This window comes from Heterocephalus glaber, unplaced genomic scaffold (genome assembly GCF_053883595.1).
Source record: "Heterocephalus glaber isolate CG9 unplaced genomic scaffold, H.glaber_assembly_v1.0 deba00000122, whole genome shotgun sequence".
NCBI lineage: Eukaryota > Metazoa > Chordata > Mammalia > Rodentia > Bathyergidae > Heterocephalus > Heterocephalus glaber.
Window position 1 is genome coordinate 56,838,696 of NW_028258138.1, and position 14,438 is coordinate 56,853,133.

The 14,438-nt window shown below is 33.6% G+C and overlaps 1 protein-coding gene across 10 annotated transcripts in view; it reads left to right on the forward strand.

The window, feature by feature from the left end:
* Bbx (BBX high mobility group box domain containing) overlaps positions 1 to 14,438 on the forward strand; it is a 262,549-nt gene that overhangs the window by 111,401 nt on the left and 136,710 nt on the right. For 2 of the 10 annotated variants that reach the window (XM_004835767.4, XM_004835770.4), the window contains one exon: positions 13,604 to 13,720. The exons of the other annotated variants lie outside the window; for them this stretch is intronic. The gene's annotated coding sequence lies outside the window, so the exon portion shown is untranslated. The remainder of the gene's footprint in view (positions 1 to 13,603; positions 13,721 to 14,438) is intronic. 10 annotated transcript variants of the gene reach the window in all.

Consider the following 14,438-nt stretch of genomic DNA (forward strand, 5'->3'; position numbering starts at 1 on the left):
AATGAATCAGTATCAAACCACTAAGGGTTTTTCTTACCTATTAAAAATAATGGAGGTGTGTGTAACTACATTATGAAACCATTTACAATATGAGAAAACCTCATAATGAAGAAAGTTGAGATTTTAAAATATATACAAGCAACAAATTATTTTAAACTCTAAAACTCACTCTGTCCTTTTATATGTCAGTTATTTTCAAAGTTGTTGCTCTAGGAAAAAATCCTTTGTTTTAAAGTGTGAATATAATATTTTAAAATTAGCTTTTAGTACTGGCTACTTAAATGCATAGAGTTTTCCCAGTCTTGGAATAAAATGTGTGATTGCTTTACAGATAATATGAATACTGTAATGATGAACTGGTGATTTATAAGACTGAAGAACTTGGTGTGAATTAAAATGAGCAAATTAATATCATATTTAGTTGCAATTTTTCAGGAAAGAAACTTATTCTTTAATTTAACTTTCCGCTTAATTGTAAATTAATCTGAAATCCATCTCAACTAAGTAGCCATTTGATCTGTAATTTCTGAATGTTAATCTGAGTATTGCAATAAAATACATTTTATTGACTATAAGCAGAAATTGATGGAAATTCAAATTGCTGAAAAATTTTAAGGTGGAAGCTTAATTGAAGATGGCTAAGACTATGTACTTCTACTATACAGTAATACCTCAGTTCACAAACTTAATTTGTTCTATGATTTTGGAAAAGATGACCATGTTTGTGTTTGTGTGGGAAAGATGGCCGTATTCGTGTATGTCACCTGATACAGAGTTTGCAAACAACAATTTTGCCCAAAGCTTCTGTTTGCAAACCAAATTGTTTGTAAACAAAAACATTCCTGAACCGAGGTACCACTATATTAAGAAATGGGAAAGATGCTATACAAAACCAAGTATAATTTAGGAACTAATGCCAGGAAGACATTACTTGACAAAAAGATGCCAGGGTCTGTTAAATCTAGGAAACATGTTATATCAGTTAACTTAGGCAAAGTTATACTTCATTATCATGAGAGTCCCCAAATCTTAGTGGTGTGGTGTATGTCAGAAGAAGTTTCTCATTTTTTTTGTTCATATTCCTGATGAGTCAGCTGTGACTGGGCTCCATGTCCTCTTCATTCAACATTTTTGGGATGCACAAGTCTTAAAGGAAAAAGCAACAGTGGAGCCATGGCTCTTAAAATGGTTGCTTGGAAGTGACACCTGTCACTACTTTTCATATTTCACTGTCCAAAGTGAGTCCTTCATGCTTTAGGTTAGCAGGGGCCTTTGAAGAGTGTTGGGGTAGAGAAAGGCAGATAGGGAGAGACAGTGTGTATTTTAACTGTAATATATACAGAATACCATCTACTGCTTCTTAGAGCAACAGGGTACACAATATATTCAAGATTTCAAGAAATCCTACAGTAAATTAATATGCCTAACATATAAAATTATTTGACCATTAATTGTTTTAATATTGTTATATGGAATACTGTGTACAAGTTTTAAGGAGTAAGGAGTTGATATAATTCAAAAGTCTCTGGATGTTTTATAAGCAATACTAGTATAAATCTTAGGCTTACTTTTTTTGGGGGGGGGTACTGGGGATTGAACTTGGGTTCTTGTGCTTGCAGGGCAGGCAGCGGAACCACTGAGCTAAATACCTGGCCCAGGCTTACATTATTGTTTAATAAGTAGTTTTTAAAATGAATGAAAATTGCTGTATGGTGGACCCAACTGCAGTATGTATAGAGTTTAAGAAAGGAACCATGATACTCATAGTAATTTATTCTTCATGTATTACAAAACTTCAAATTTCTGTAGCTTATTATAATAGGAAAGAAATTGTTATACTATCTGATATAAGAAATAAGTATTTTGCTTTTTCCTGTAGTAATACAATAATTTTAACTGATAAAATGGTAATCAAATACCTTAGTCTACTTAAGTTCAATTTTAAGAATCATTCTAGAGATGAAGCATGCAGACGCTTTAGGGTGCTTATTTCTATCCCAAGAGTTTTCTAAGGTACTCACCAGAAGTTATAATCACTATACAGTGATTTTTCATTATTATGTACTCTTTTAGACATTTGCTAGGTGTGTAGAACACCTCTTCCAGTACTGATTTGATTACTCCTATATGTATTAAAAGCATTGCTACCAGACCTATGTAAAGTGATTTAGAGATCCAGCAGTATGTAAACTATGCTTTGTTTGATAGTTTATAATTCCCTAAGATTGAGGGAGAGGAACATGGTTAGACAGTAGTATTTTCTTTAAAAAAAATGTGTGTGTATGAGACAGATTTGATCAAATATATAGTTAATGTTTAAATCAAAAAAATTTTTATTATAGTAAAAGACACATTGCCATTAATCCTTCTCAAATTACTTTCCTTCACTTTGAACACATTAATTCCCATCTTTCTCTCCACTTTCTGGAGCAGTTCTGAAAGTCCTCTTTCATGAGTGTCCTTGTGAGGTGTAATTACAAAATACAATGACTGCTGTTACCGATTGCCATACAATGGAAAGGCAGCTATGCTAGTGCAACTAAAGACAGTCACAAACATATTTATAAGGGTTAGAATGCAAGACAGCATAGCTTTTGGATTTAGAGAAATCCTGAGCTGAGTACTTTTTAATTGGAAGAATTTGAGTGATTATTTGACCTCTCTGAAACTTTGTTTTCTTGTCTTAATATAGGAATAATGATCTTTATTTTGCAAAATTGTGAGAACTAAATGAGGTAATTGTGTCAAGTGCCGGGTGGAAGTGCCTAGCTAAAACACAGAAGTGCTCAGAAAATGGTAAATTTTTTTGCACTTCAGAGAAATGGTAAATGAAGAGTTAGCTATGCTTACTCTAAGTATCACATAATATCTGCATATAATAAAATGTGACACGTACCCAGTAAATACAATCTTTTATGTGTCAATTAAGAATTTTTAAAATGTGATCAAAGCTCAAGAATTCTGACACTCATAAAATACACCTGTTAGATATCTGGCACTGTATGTATATCTAAAATATGTTTGTATGTAATATTTATATATAAACAACGCTCCTTGCAAAGAATTTTTTTTAAATATCCTGAATGTATAAGGATATATGCATTCATCTGTAGTTTTACTAGAAATGGAAAGTGGCTTTATCCTTAGCACTGAAGAGTGAGTCCTATAAAAATGTTAGCCATTGTATAATCTAATAATTCACTTCTACTACCGAGAATTTAGAAGTCAAAGAACAGGGTGATGGCCAAGGATGAATATATGGTCTACAGTCTTAATAAAAATGAAGTTAACATCAAGTTCCAAAACAATTCAAATTTTACATAATTTTAAGGTGAGGTGAAAAAATACAGGAGATAGTACCAGTGAAATAATCTTTATCATATAGAGCAGATGTTGTTTGGTTTCAAAAGGAATTAGCATTTCTGTTCCTAGATTTTTGTTACTGTTCTTCAATGAAAGTTTAATTAATTCGGACTCCTTAGAGAACCTCTCTATTGACATTGCCTGTTAGGTACTACATAGTGTAACTACTTTGTAATTCAAAGTCTTATGCCCCTTCTAAAGTGACGGTTTCATTTGCTTAATTTAAAATAATATATGTATATAGCAGTGATGGGGGTGGTTTTTCTTCAAATTGTTCCAGGCTCTTCTTCTTATAAATGGAGCACCTTGGTTACTATCAGATATTTAACTGGATTATCAGTAGAGTAAAACTACTTCCAAAATACAAGCTCTTCATAATTAGAGACTGCTTTAGCCTGCACAGACTGCTGTGACAAAATACTGCAACCTAGGTTGCTTCATCAACATACATTTATTTTATCACAGTTTTGGAGGCTAGAAGACCACAAGTAGGATGCTGGCAACTTCAGTTTCTGGTGAGGCTCCCTTCCCGACTTGTATGTGCTGCCTTCTTGCTGTGTCCTCAAATGGCCCTTCTCTGTGCATCACAGAGTGAATGAGTTCTTCCTCATCTCAAAATCACACTAATTCTGTTGCTTTAAGACCTCATCTTCTGACCTTACTTAATTTTTATTCTTTCTTTATTAATCCTCTCTACTTTGTCACATTGGAAATTTGGCCTTCAACCTGTGAATTTAAGGGGAATATAATTCTGCCTATAAAAGAGGTAGTTGTTTTTCTCTACCAAAGAATGAAATGAGATGTTTTTGAAAATCTGTATTCTATATCATTTAATAGATAGTGTATTCTATATCATTTAATCAAGAAATCTAGTTTGTTATAGTCCAAGATTCCAAAAATATCTATGGTACCGTTGAGGTGGGAGACATTTAAAATTAATGAATTTGTATTTCTTCCTCTTTGAAGTCACTGTACATGAAAAAGAGATTCTTACAAATAAAGGAATCACGTGTAATAACTTTAAAATTAGGTGGTTTGTATAATGGAAGAATTACATTGTAAAAATTGACTTCAATGTGTAATCATTTAGAAATGGAATGTATCTGAAAATTAGGTTGGGCAATTTGACAGCTAATTTTTGGGTTATATCTCTTTTTGTTTACTGTCTTATCAAACCAATTCACATTTTCAAGATAATATTCTTGAGCCAGTGGTTTAGCTCAGTGGTGCCAGCGCTTGCCTGGAAAGCACAAGGTCCTGAGTTCCATCCCCGGTTCCACCAAAAAAAAAAAAAGATAATATTCTTTTACTCTGAATCAGTTGAGAGTTGAAATGGCATATATTTAAAATGGGTGTGTGTGTGGGGGTTGTGTAATTGAAATCCACCAGAAATTAGGGAACCATAAATCTGATATGTTTACCTCTTTATTGTCCTGTTTCTCTATCTTCCTTTCTTCTTTTTTCCCTTCCTTTTTCCCTTCTCTTCTCTGATATCAGTCCTCAAGTTAGATAATAGTTGAGGTTCTCAAATACAGTATAAATTCAGTTCATTGAATATCTGTACAGTGCTTCTTTATACAGTAATGTACTTTTCCTATTAAACATGTCAGTTGCTAGATACTTGGGATTAGTGATAAATAAATAGTGCATTTATTTTTTGGATGTTGACGTAGGGTCAAATAAACTTTCTTTGTTTTGGATGATTGTGTGTATGTGTTTCTGTGTAACTACAATAATTTCAGTTTCCAATGATTTGGCATCTCTTTAAAATAGAATATATAAGGAAACAAACCTTTGAGATTAAAAATTTTTAAATTCATTTGTCAAATTATCATTTCACCTCTGTGTTTATTGATTACAGGATAAGTAACCTAATTTTGTAGATCAGTTTAACTGCTTAAAAGATATTTTAAATCTTGTTCATGTTTGACTTTAGACTCTCTTAAAAGATATTTCTGAAATTACTCAAACTCAAAAACATATACATGAATATTTGCAATATATTTCTTCTCAATACCAGTATGAGTTTACAGATTATGATATTTATTATTTAAGGACAGTGTAAATGTATTCGAACATGACTTCTCTCCATGCACTTACTGCCACTCTGAAAGATGTTGAATAAATTGCATATTTTTATTTTGAAGTCTGTACTCTAATCTTCCATTATAGAGAAGTATACTTCCTCAGGAAAATAAATGGATCTAATTGGAGGTGTGTAAGTCAGCTTGCTATCACTGTGACAAACACCTGAGATAATCAACTTTTAAACAGAGAATTTTATTTTTGCTTGTAGTTTTACAGGTTCTAGTCCATGATCAGGCAAACCAAATGATTTTAGACCAGGGTGAGGGTACCAGGTGGCAGTGGTGGGAGCACATGTTAGGGAGCATGTGATAGCACAAAACTGCTCACCTCATGGCTGGGAAGGATAGAGAGGCTGGCTTCTCGCAGTTCCCTTGAAAGGTACATGCTCAGTGACTCAGAGGCCTCTGCACCAGGCCCTACCTTTTCAGGTTTCTACTACCTCCTTTAACATCTGGATTTTTGAGACATATTCCAGATCCAAATTGCAGCAAGAATGAAAGTGTTCTTAACATTTATCCCTAAGATTCTGTATGTATTTTAGTGTGAAATACATATTGCATTTACTGGATATTGTATATATTCACATATATGTATTCATATCATATGTATATATGAGTGTATACATGTAAATCTTTCATAAGACCTCTTCAAGATGCTAAGATACTTACATTTATACTAGCAAATCCTGAAACTTACAGTGTCAGGCACATGGAATGTGCTTGATAAACATTAAGTGGATTAGTATTATAGAAATTCACATTTCATTAATCTGTTATGTTAAAGTTGATGTTAATAAGCATCTCCTGGTTATATGGAGATAATTATTTTTTCCAGATTGAGTTCAGGAACAAGAATGTTCTTCAAAATTAAAGGTCTCTCTGTGCCTTTAAGTTTGCCGTTAGTCTTATACTTAATAAATGTTAGTGGGCCTGAGAACTTAAAATGAACAGCAAAATGATTTGGGATACCTTTTAACTCATTTTTCATGTACACTTAATCAGTAGTTGTTTCTTAAAACTCTTTAGCCGTCAAACAAATGCTTCTTGAGCTTTATCAGGGACTCTATGGGTGGAGCCTATGTGAAGGTTGTGAGCTTTAAAGAGAGGCAAATTGGGGCTCTAAGAGATGTAGGGTAGTACTTACATTCAGTTGATATGTACCAGAAAGGTTGACTGAAGTCCACTTTTAGGTGTTTTATTCTGAGAAGTATTTTTAGGTTTTCTTTGTATTCAGTTTGATTTATGAAGTTGATAGAGAGAACATTGCATTTTGGTTTTCTATTGACTCCTACAACCTGCTTAGTTTAGTTTGCAGTTCCTCTAACTCTGGTAGGCCTATATTAAGGATTCTTTTTAAAAAGATGAATTATGTAATAATTTCACTGTTCCTTAACATTTACTATAAAGCCACTTATTACCAAGTATCTCCTCATGGCAAAAGAATTCCATTTCAGGTAGTGTTTAAGGTTCTCAGCTTTACCATAGGCACTTAGGCTTGCACAGATTTCCTGAGAGCCAGCCAGATCCAGAGGAACTGGTTCTTTCAGGGTTAGGGATTGAAACCAGGGCCTCATGCACCATAAGCAAGCACTTGACCACTGAACTACATCCTCAACTCAGGAACGGGCCTCTGTATAGGGCGTATATACCATTTATATATTTTTATATGGTGGGTTTTGTTCTAATAAATTGTGCTACACAAATTACAATGAAGAATTGACAAATAAGAGACAGTAAAACATACAAAATGGGAGGTACTTGTGCAGAGTAGTACATACCATCTATCCATCCGAGCACCACTGAGATGAACATGTCCATGAAACTTGCCATGCACTCACTAGAGCTTTTGAATACCATTTATGTGTTCACCGTGTTTAGAGTTACCAAATCATCAAAACAGGTGTATTATAAATGTGTCAATAGAGAAAAATTTGAAATCAGCAGCCACTATCAAAACCCCATAAATCCTAAATCTCTTCCTATAGCAGTTATTTTGTCAGGCTAATTGAAAGATGGTAGAATACAGAGCATCTGTCACTTCATTTGGTAAAATGAACATGGAAATGAATGAAAAAGTTTTTCAGATTTGATAGTTTAGTTGTTCCTGTTAAAATGATGAGTGTTGCCTTTCTTTATTATTCACTTTGAGTTTCACTTTTTAGAGAACACAAGATAACTCTTTTTGCTAGGGCTATTATAATGTATCTTATTGATAGTAAAGGTGTCCTAGTCCTGCTGCTTTTTATGAGTTTTTACTTAATCATCAAAATTATAGAATTTTTTTACTGATTATTTCCATTATAATAGCATATTTTATACACTAGAGTTTATAATGTACCTCTGAAAAAATACTTTAGAACTTTTACTTCATAATGCTTATAAATATCCTTATTTGCTTCTAGATTTTTCATCTGCATAATGCTTACTGTTGCTTCCTGGCAATTAATCAGAAAGGCAGAAATTTACAAGTTTCCTTGTAAAAGACACTTAAATGGATTAGTTTTTGATTGAGCTGTAGGGTGATCTTTCAAAATCATGTACAGTCAGAAGCACCCATGATTTTATGCATTGCAAACATACTACACTAATAAAAAATTTTTTAAGAAAAAGAAATGGCGGGCAGGGGATTTAGCTCAGTGGTTTCGCCGCCTCCTGCGCAAGCACAAGAACCTGAGTTTGATCCCCGGTACCAAAAAAATAGAAAAAGAAATGTCGAGGATGGTAGGTTGTGTATTTGAAGTGTGTGTGTGGGGGGGGTTGTTTTGAGGAGGATTAATGGCATTGTGTCTTTACTGCAATATATGTTTTTTTTAAATTTAACAACAGCAACAAATAGGACCCATGTCTAAACCTAAATCATCTGCTCAATACTAAGATTTCTGAGAAAGGGAGTTTTAGATACAGTGCTTACCTAGCATGCTTGAGGCCTTTGTCTGTAGCACTGCTGACAAAAAGGAGTTCTGAGGAAGATCCTAAGTCCTACTCGTGGATAGCAGGGAAGATTATATTGAAGAGGAAATGTAGGAGAAATCTGGAAAGTTGAAATATGATCTTTTTGTGGGTTGAATGGAATGTAGTTAAACTGGGAAACTGGTGAAACGACAAATGTAAGGGGGTCTTAACTATCAAGGTGAGTTTATTCTTCCCTCCTCCCTATGGGCAGATTACCTACTGAAAAGTTTTGAGCGGATGATATAAATGGTATGGATTGGGAAGGAAAAAAGGTAGGCATTAAAAAGGTTGGTCTAGGGGGCTTTTTCACTATCCTAAGTATTTCTTACCACATTCATCTAATAGGGTGTTGAGAACTGTAAATGAGACTATTGGGAGAGCTACTAAAATGTTTTGGATGGAGGTACTCAACTTAAAAAATCAAATAAGGACTTTACCAATTCATAGGACAAAAATGAATGGATAAAGGACTTCTTTGAAGATTTCCTGAAGCATTTGATGCCTAATACTCTTTGACCTCTGTACATGTGTTTTGTTGTTATACATTTAGCTTTCACTGTGTTTCTCAAAGAATGTGGATTTCAGGTATCTAGCATTTGAACCACTTTTTTTTTTTTTTTTTGGCACCGGAGCTTGAACTTAAATCCTTGCACTTGCAAGGCAGTTGCAGTGCCATTGGGCTAAATCCCTGGCCCTCTTGAACCATTTTTAAAACTACTAATCTACAGATGTTGGCAATAGACTGAACTTATTTTAGAAATGTAGAAGAACAATCAAAGGGAAACAAATAATAGAAGTTGTTGAAAAGGAATCAAAGATAACACTTTTGAATTAGGTGTGAGTATTCAGAGGAATGCTAATGCTATTACCAGAAGCAAGAAAATAGCCAAGCATGGTAGTGCATCCTGTACTTGGGACCTGAGGTAGGAGGATAGTTGTGAGTTTGAGGACACCCTGGGCTACATAGTGAGTTCAAGGGCAGTCTTAATTAGTAGCGAGACCCTGTCTCAAAAAAAAAAAAAAAAAAACACAAAAGAAGTAAGGCAATAGCAGCAAAACTTACATGGGGATGGGTGAATTTGGGGATGGACTGGATTTGAAACTTACAGAAGGTACCTATGTGATTAAATTTAGGATATAGTAATAAATTTGAAATGAGTACAGAAGAGATTTGGGCTGAATGTAGGTTGTATAGCTTAAGGAAGAGATAGAGCCAAAACATTGAAAACTGGAGAAAGTAAGTAATACACCTAAGAATAGAATTTCTTACAAATACCTACCTACTTGTTAAATAAAGTCTGAAGGAAAGAAAAACAATCATCGCTGGTGGGAAAAGTGGCATGTATACTGCCATGGAAGGCAGGGAAGAGTTGCACCATCAGTAATGCTGAAAAATTGATAGACATCAAGATGCCTAAAAAAAGTCTTTAGGTTAGTGATGCATTTGACAAAAGCAGTTTTCCCAGAATACTCAAGGTAGAAACCATATTATGCATTGTTTCCAATATTCCTTCTTTCAGTGCCAAGTTGTTGGTTGTCTTTTTTAGCTGGAACTCTGTTTAATCACTGTCTTCATGGACTAATCTATAATGATTTACAAATCCATTCCTGAAAGCATAGGATTCATTATCTATAAATATAGTTGTAATACTGTATTCTTTTCTTGAAATATGCTACCTCCAGCTGTTTAAAATCAAAGATGATCCAGGTAATAATACCATTTTCTCAAATGCACTGAAATGACTTTCTTTAAAATGTCATCAGCAAGCATACTTCCTAAATACCTCACCCATAGGACTTATATTTATTATAATTGGTATTACAGAGAGATGAATAATGTGTTCCTTCTTATGACCACCTCTTCTCTTACACCAAGTGCAGTGGTACTTTATGTAAGTGTACTTTATCTTTTAATAAAGAGCCTTCAGAAAGCTCTTTAGAGTAGCTGGGCCACCTACATGTGCAATTTCTAGGCTAAGAATGTAGCCTAGGTATAGCCGCTCTTGTTTCTCTCTGCACAGAATGGTGGTAAAGGTGTACAAGACTCAGGCCTGGATAGTAATAATGGTTATGATGAACATTGCCACTATTATTTACATTTTGCTTTACTTTTTATATATGTATGTGTGAATGTATAGATGCATGCATGCATGCATGCATGTATGATATATATTTTCCCTCCTGATATTTACAGTGACCCTTATTGTATCCATTATTATTATTTTATATATGAGAGAAATGAAGCCCAGAACATTTAAATAAATTATCTGAGCTTCTTGACTAATTAAAAAATAAGATGAGGTTTAAATCCAGCTCTTTCTTTACATGGCCCATGCAATTTTATGATTCATTTAAAATTTGAACTGTAACACCTATAAGCAGCTTTTACCCCACTGTGGGAGCTCAGTGCCTCATTACTGCCTCTTATTTCTACCATCTTGGGAGGAATAGATCACTATGTTTCATTTGCTGAAATAAGCTTTTCACCATATTCTATTGTTGATTAAGTCAGACATTCACTGTTCTTTATATTTAATCTTCATATCAACCTGATGAGAGGTAGATGCATTTTTCTTCAGCATTTTCTTATGAAACTCATATACCCACCACCTAGATTAGGCATTAACATTTTTATTTATTTATATATTTATTTATTTATGTCTGCCATTTATATTTATTATATATCTTTTATATTTATTGTTTATATCTGTCATCATTTATCATATTTATTATATAAATATTTATTATATATCTGTCATTTACCTGTGCCTTGTGAATTCATGCTAAGTTTTGATGCAGGTGAAGATAAATTATAGGCATCACTACATCTCCTCTAAATACTTCTCCTCTAAATACTAAATACTCTAGTCTAAATAACAGACTAGAGTTTGATATTTGTGTGTATGGTTTTTCTTATGTAAAATCTACACTTCGTGAAGTGCACAGATCTTTAAAGAGCACATTCTCTGAGTTTTGATAAATGCATATACCAGTGTAACTCAAGTATTTATCAAGCTATAACACATCACTTGGTAAGGCCTCTTTTTATTCCTCTTTTTTCAGTTGAGGGAACAGAAGCATAGAGAGGTTAAATAATCTGCTTCAGGTTACATTTCTAATAAGTGACAAAGCTGGAATTCAAACTGGCAGTCCCCTGTTCCTAATAACAATCTCATACTGTCTGTAGATGATCATATTTGCGTGTCCTTTTATGTTACATGGACAAGTATAATGTCTATATTTAATGTAAATATGTAGATGTGGAAGTGGTATCCTGGGTTTAGTGAGAGTAGAAATACTGTACTAGAAATGCCCATTCCTCATAAGAGACTTACGGCAGGAGAAATTAAGAGAGACATTTCATCATAACAAGGAAGTGCACTTCATTGAAGTACTAGAGTAAATCATTATATAATAATGTCTTAACTGGCATCCTTGATTGTTTCCACACATATACGTAATGTGACAGTGCATTTCCTACTGATGACACTGAAATTCAGGAAAACCCTAAAATGCTATTTGAATAATTATATTCAGTACAGTTTTGTATTAAGCCTTTTTTTGCTCTAATTGGTAGAAAATTATTCATCTGTGTTCAGTATATGCAGTGACACTGATTGATACCCGGGGTTCCAGAGTAATAGAAGTGACCAATTTAGGATTTATTAAGAAATTTTGGACTTATTAAGAAATTTGTAACACAGACACTGAAAGAAATACAAAAAAGTAAAGATTGGAACAAAGTGAATAGACTTTTTTGTTGTTTTGTTGTTTGCAGTACTTAGTTGGGGCATGCCAATGAAAAGAAATTATTAAATTCTCTAGTTTCTCCCCTGTACTGTGTTCATACCACAAATCATACCGTAAAAGTTGACCAGGACTCCTTTTTCACTACTCAAAGAATGAAAAAGCAGCCATCATGTAGTTTTTTTAAAATTCCAAGTTATTATAGTTAACAAAATGTAGTCATCACTAGAGGGCAGAATAGTACTGTACTTTGAGCCATATTTGAAATTTTCTGATTTAAAATTGCTGAACATTATGGAAAGTATCAATGCACAATTGAGTAGAAATTTCTCTGCATTCTTATTGTCTTGTCTTACTGTGAAATGCAATAACATGCTTTGCACTTGTATCAAAGGAGCTTTTCTGGCAATTACATTCATTACTTCCAAAAGTGTGTGATTATTTACAAGAATGTAAGTATCCCTCAAGAGAAAGTACTAATGCTTACAAAGAATGGTGCATTAAATCATTTCTATTTTATGGAGTACACTAAAATGGTATTGCAGTATAGATAGCAGGTGAGACACAAGACAGCAAGTAACTTTGAGACCAGTTCTTGTACTTAACTCTGAGAACTCCTTGAAAAGCAGAAGATATTTTCATTTTTCTGGCCAGCTCAAATTCATTAGGTCAAAATTTTGAAATTATGAAGTTGTAAAAACAAATTAACTCCGGTTCCTTTTTTAAAATGTTAAAATATGATCTAGTGACTGTTCACTTAATTTAAGTTCTATCCTAAATTTTTTATCATTTGATATATTTTCTGATTCATTTATGTATTTTAAAATATTCTAGTAACAAGTAGTTCAGAAAAATTTTATCCTGAACCATGGACAATTTGAATTTATAAAAAGTTAGGTTAAGTTATTATATCCATATCTAATAAGGAAAACATAGGATATCAGGAAAGGTGATGGATTTTGGAATCAGAAGATTTGAGGCCCTAGTTACCATTTATTTGCTTGTGACCTTGAGCAAGTCACTTAGTTCTACGACTTAAATTTTTGAAATTGCCCCAAAAAAGTCCAACCAGTTTACAACTAGTTGTTTTGACAGTTATGTGTGTCTCTGTATATATTTTCAAAAACAAAGCCCAGTAAAGATAAATTTTAATGGATATAAGTTCAGGAAAATTTGAGCAATCGTATTGGAATGGTTGATTATATCATAAATCTAATAACATGAGGGTATCTAAAACATGTGCAGAACTACCAAAAATGTTGTTTCAAAACGGAAACCCAAGATTACAAATGTCCTCTCTGTCTTTGAGTTTCCTTGGCTGCTTAATCTCTTTGTAAATCCTGACTCTTACACTCCTGTCAGCTCTATTTCTATCCTCTGGTTATTTCCATGTTTTCTCTCTGTGTGTTTCTCCTGACTGTCTTTGGTCTCTCTCTGTGTTTTTCTTGTCCCAGGCACCCACAGGAAGACCCCAAGCCTCTAGCAGTACCTCGTATCATCTCCAGCATGTTGTAGATGTGGAGGATTCACTGGGATATTGAGAAATACCAGAGGCGAATTGTTCTACTGTAGTAAGTCAATCAGCATTTATAAAGTGACTGCTGTTCACAGAGTACAGTTTACTTTGAGGCAAGACAATGAGTTAGGGCACAGTGCAGAAGAAATAAACTTTGTATATTCTCCTCAGTGGCTCTTGCAGGCTGGATACATATGCAAATGAAAATAACAAAAAATTTAAAGGTGACAAATATATAAGTGAGTTGTGTTGTACACATGTAGAAAGGACCAGGGTTAATGGAGTACAAAAGCCAGGTGATAGGTTTCTTGTGTGAGTTTAAAATTAGGTTTTGAAATATGATTGGAGGAGAAATGAGGAAAGAGAGGGTGGAAGTGAGTAATTTCTGTGGGGCTTTGGCAAGTCTGTTCACTTGCCTGTGAGTGAAACCCTGATTTGGAGTGTAGTCGGGGTAGTGAGATTACAGTGCCAAGTTTCAGCTTTTTAACACCTAACTTTCCTTAAGCTTCCAGTATTAAAAAGATTGATGAGAAGTACAGGCAACTTGTAATGCTCCATAAACATAATTGGTATCTGTTGCTAGTTTAAGAATATTTTATAGAATTTAAAAGTAAATTATGCTTATGAATAATGAAGTATTATGACAAAATAATATAAAGTATTAGAGCATTTTATATGTTAAGATGACTTAAAATAGTAACTGTCATATAACAAAGACTGTTCAGTATTTATGTTGGAAATTTATTTTTGTTGTTGTATTTTTACCAGTCCTC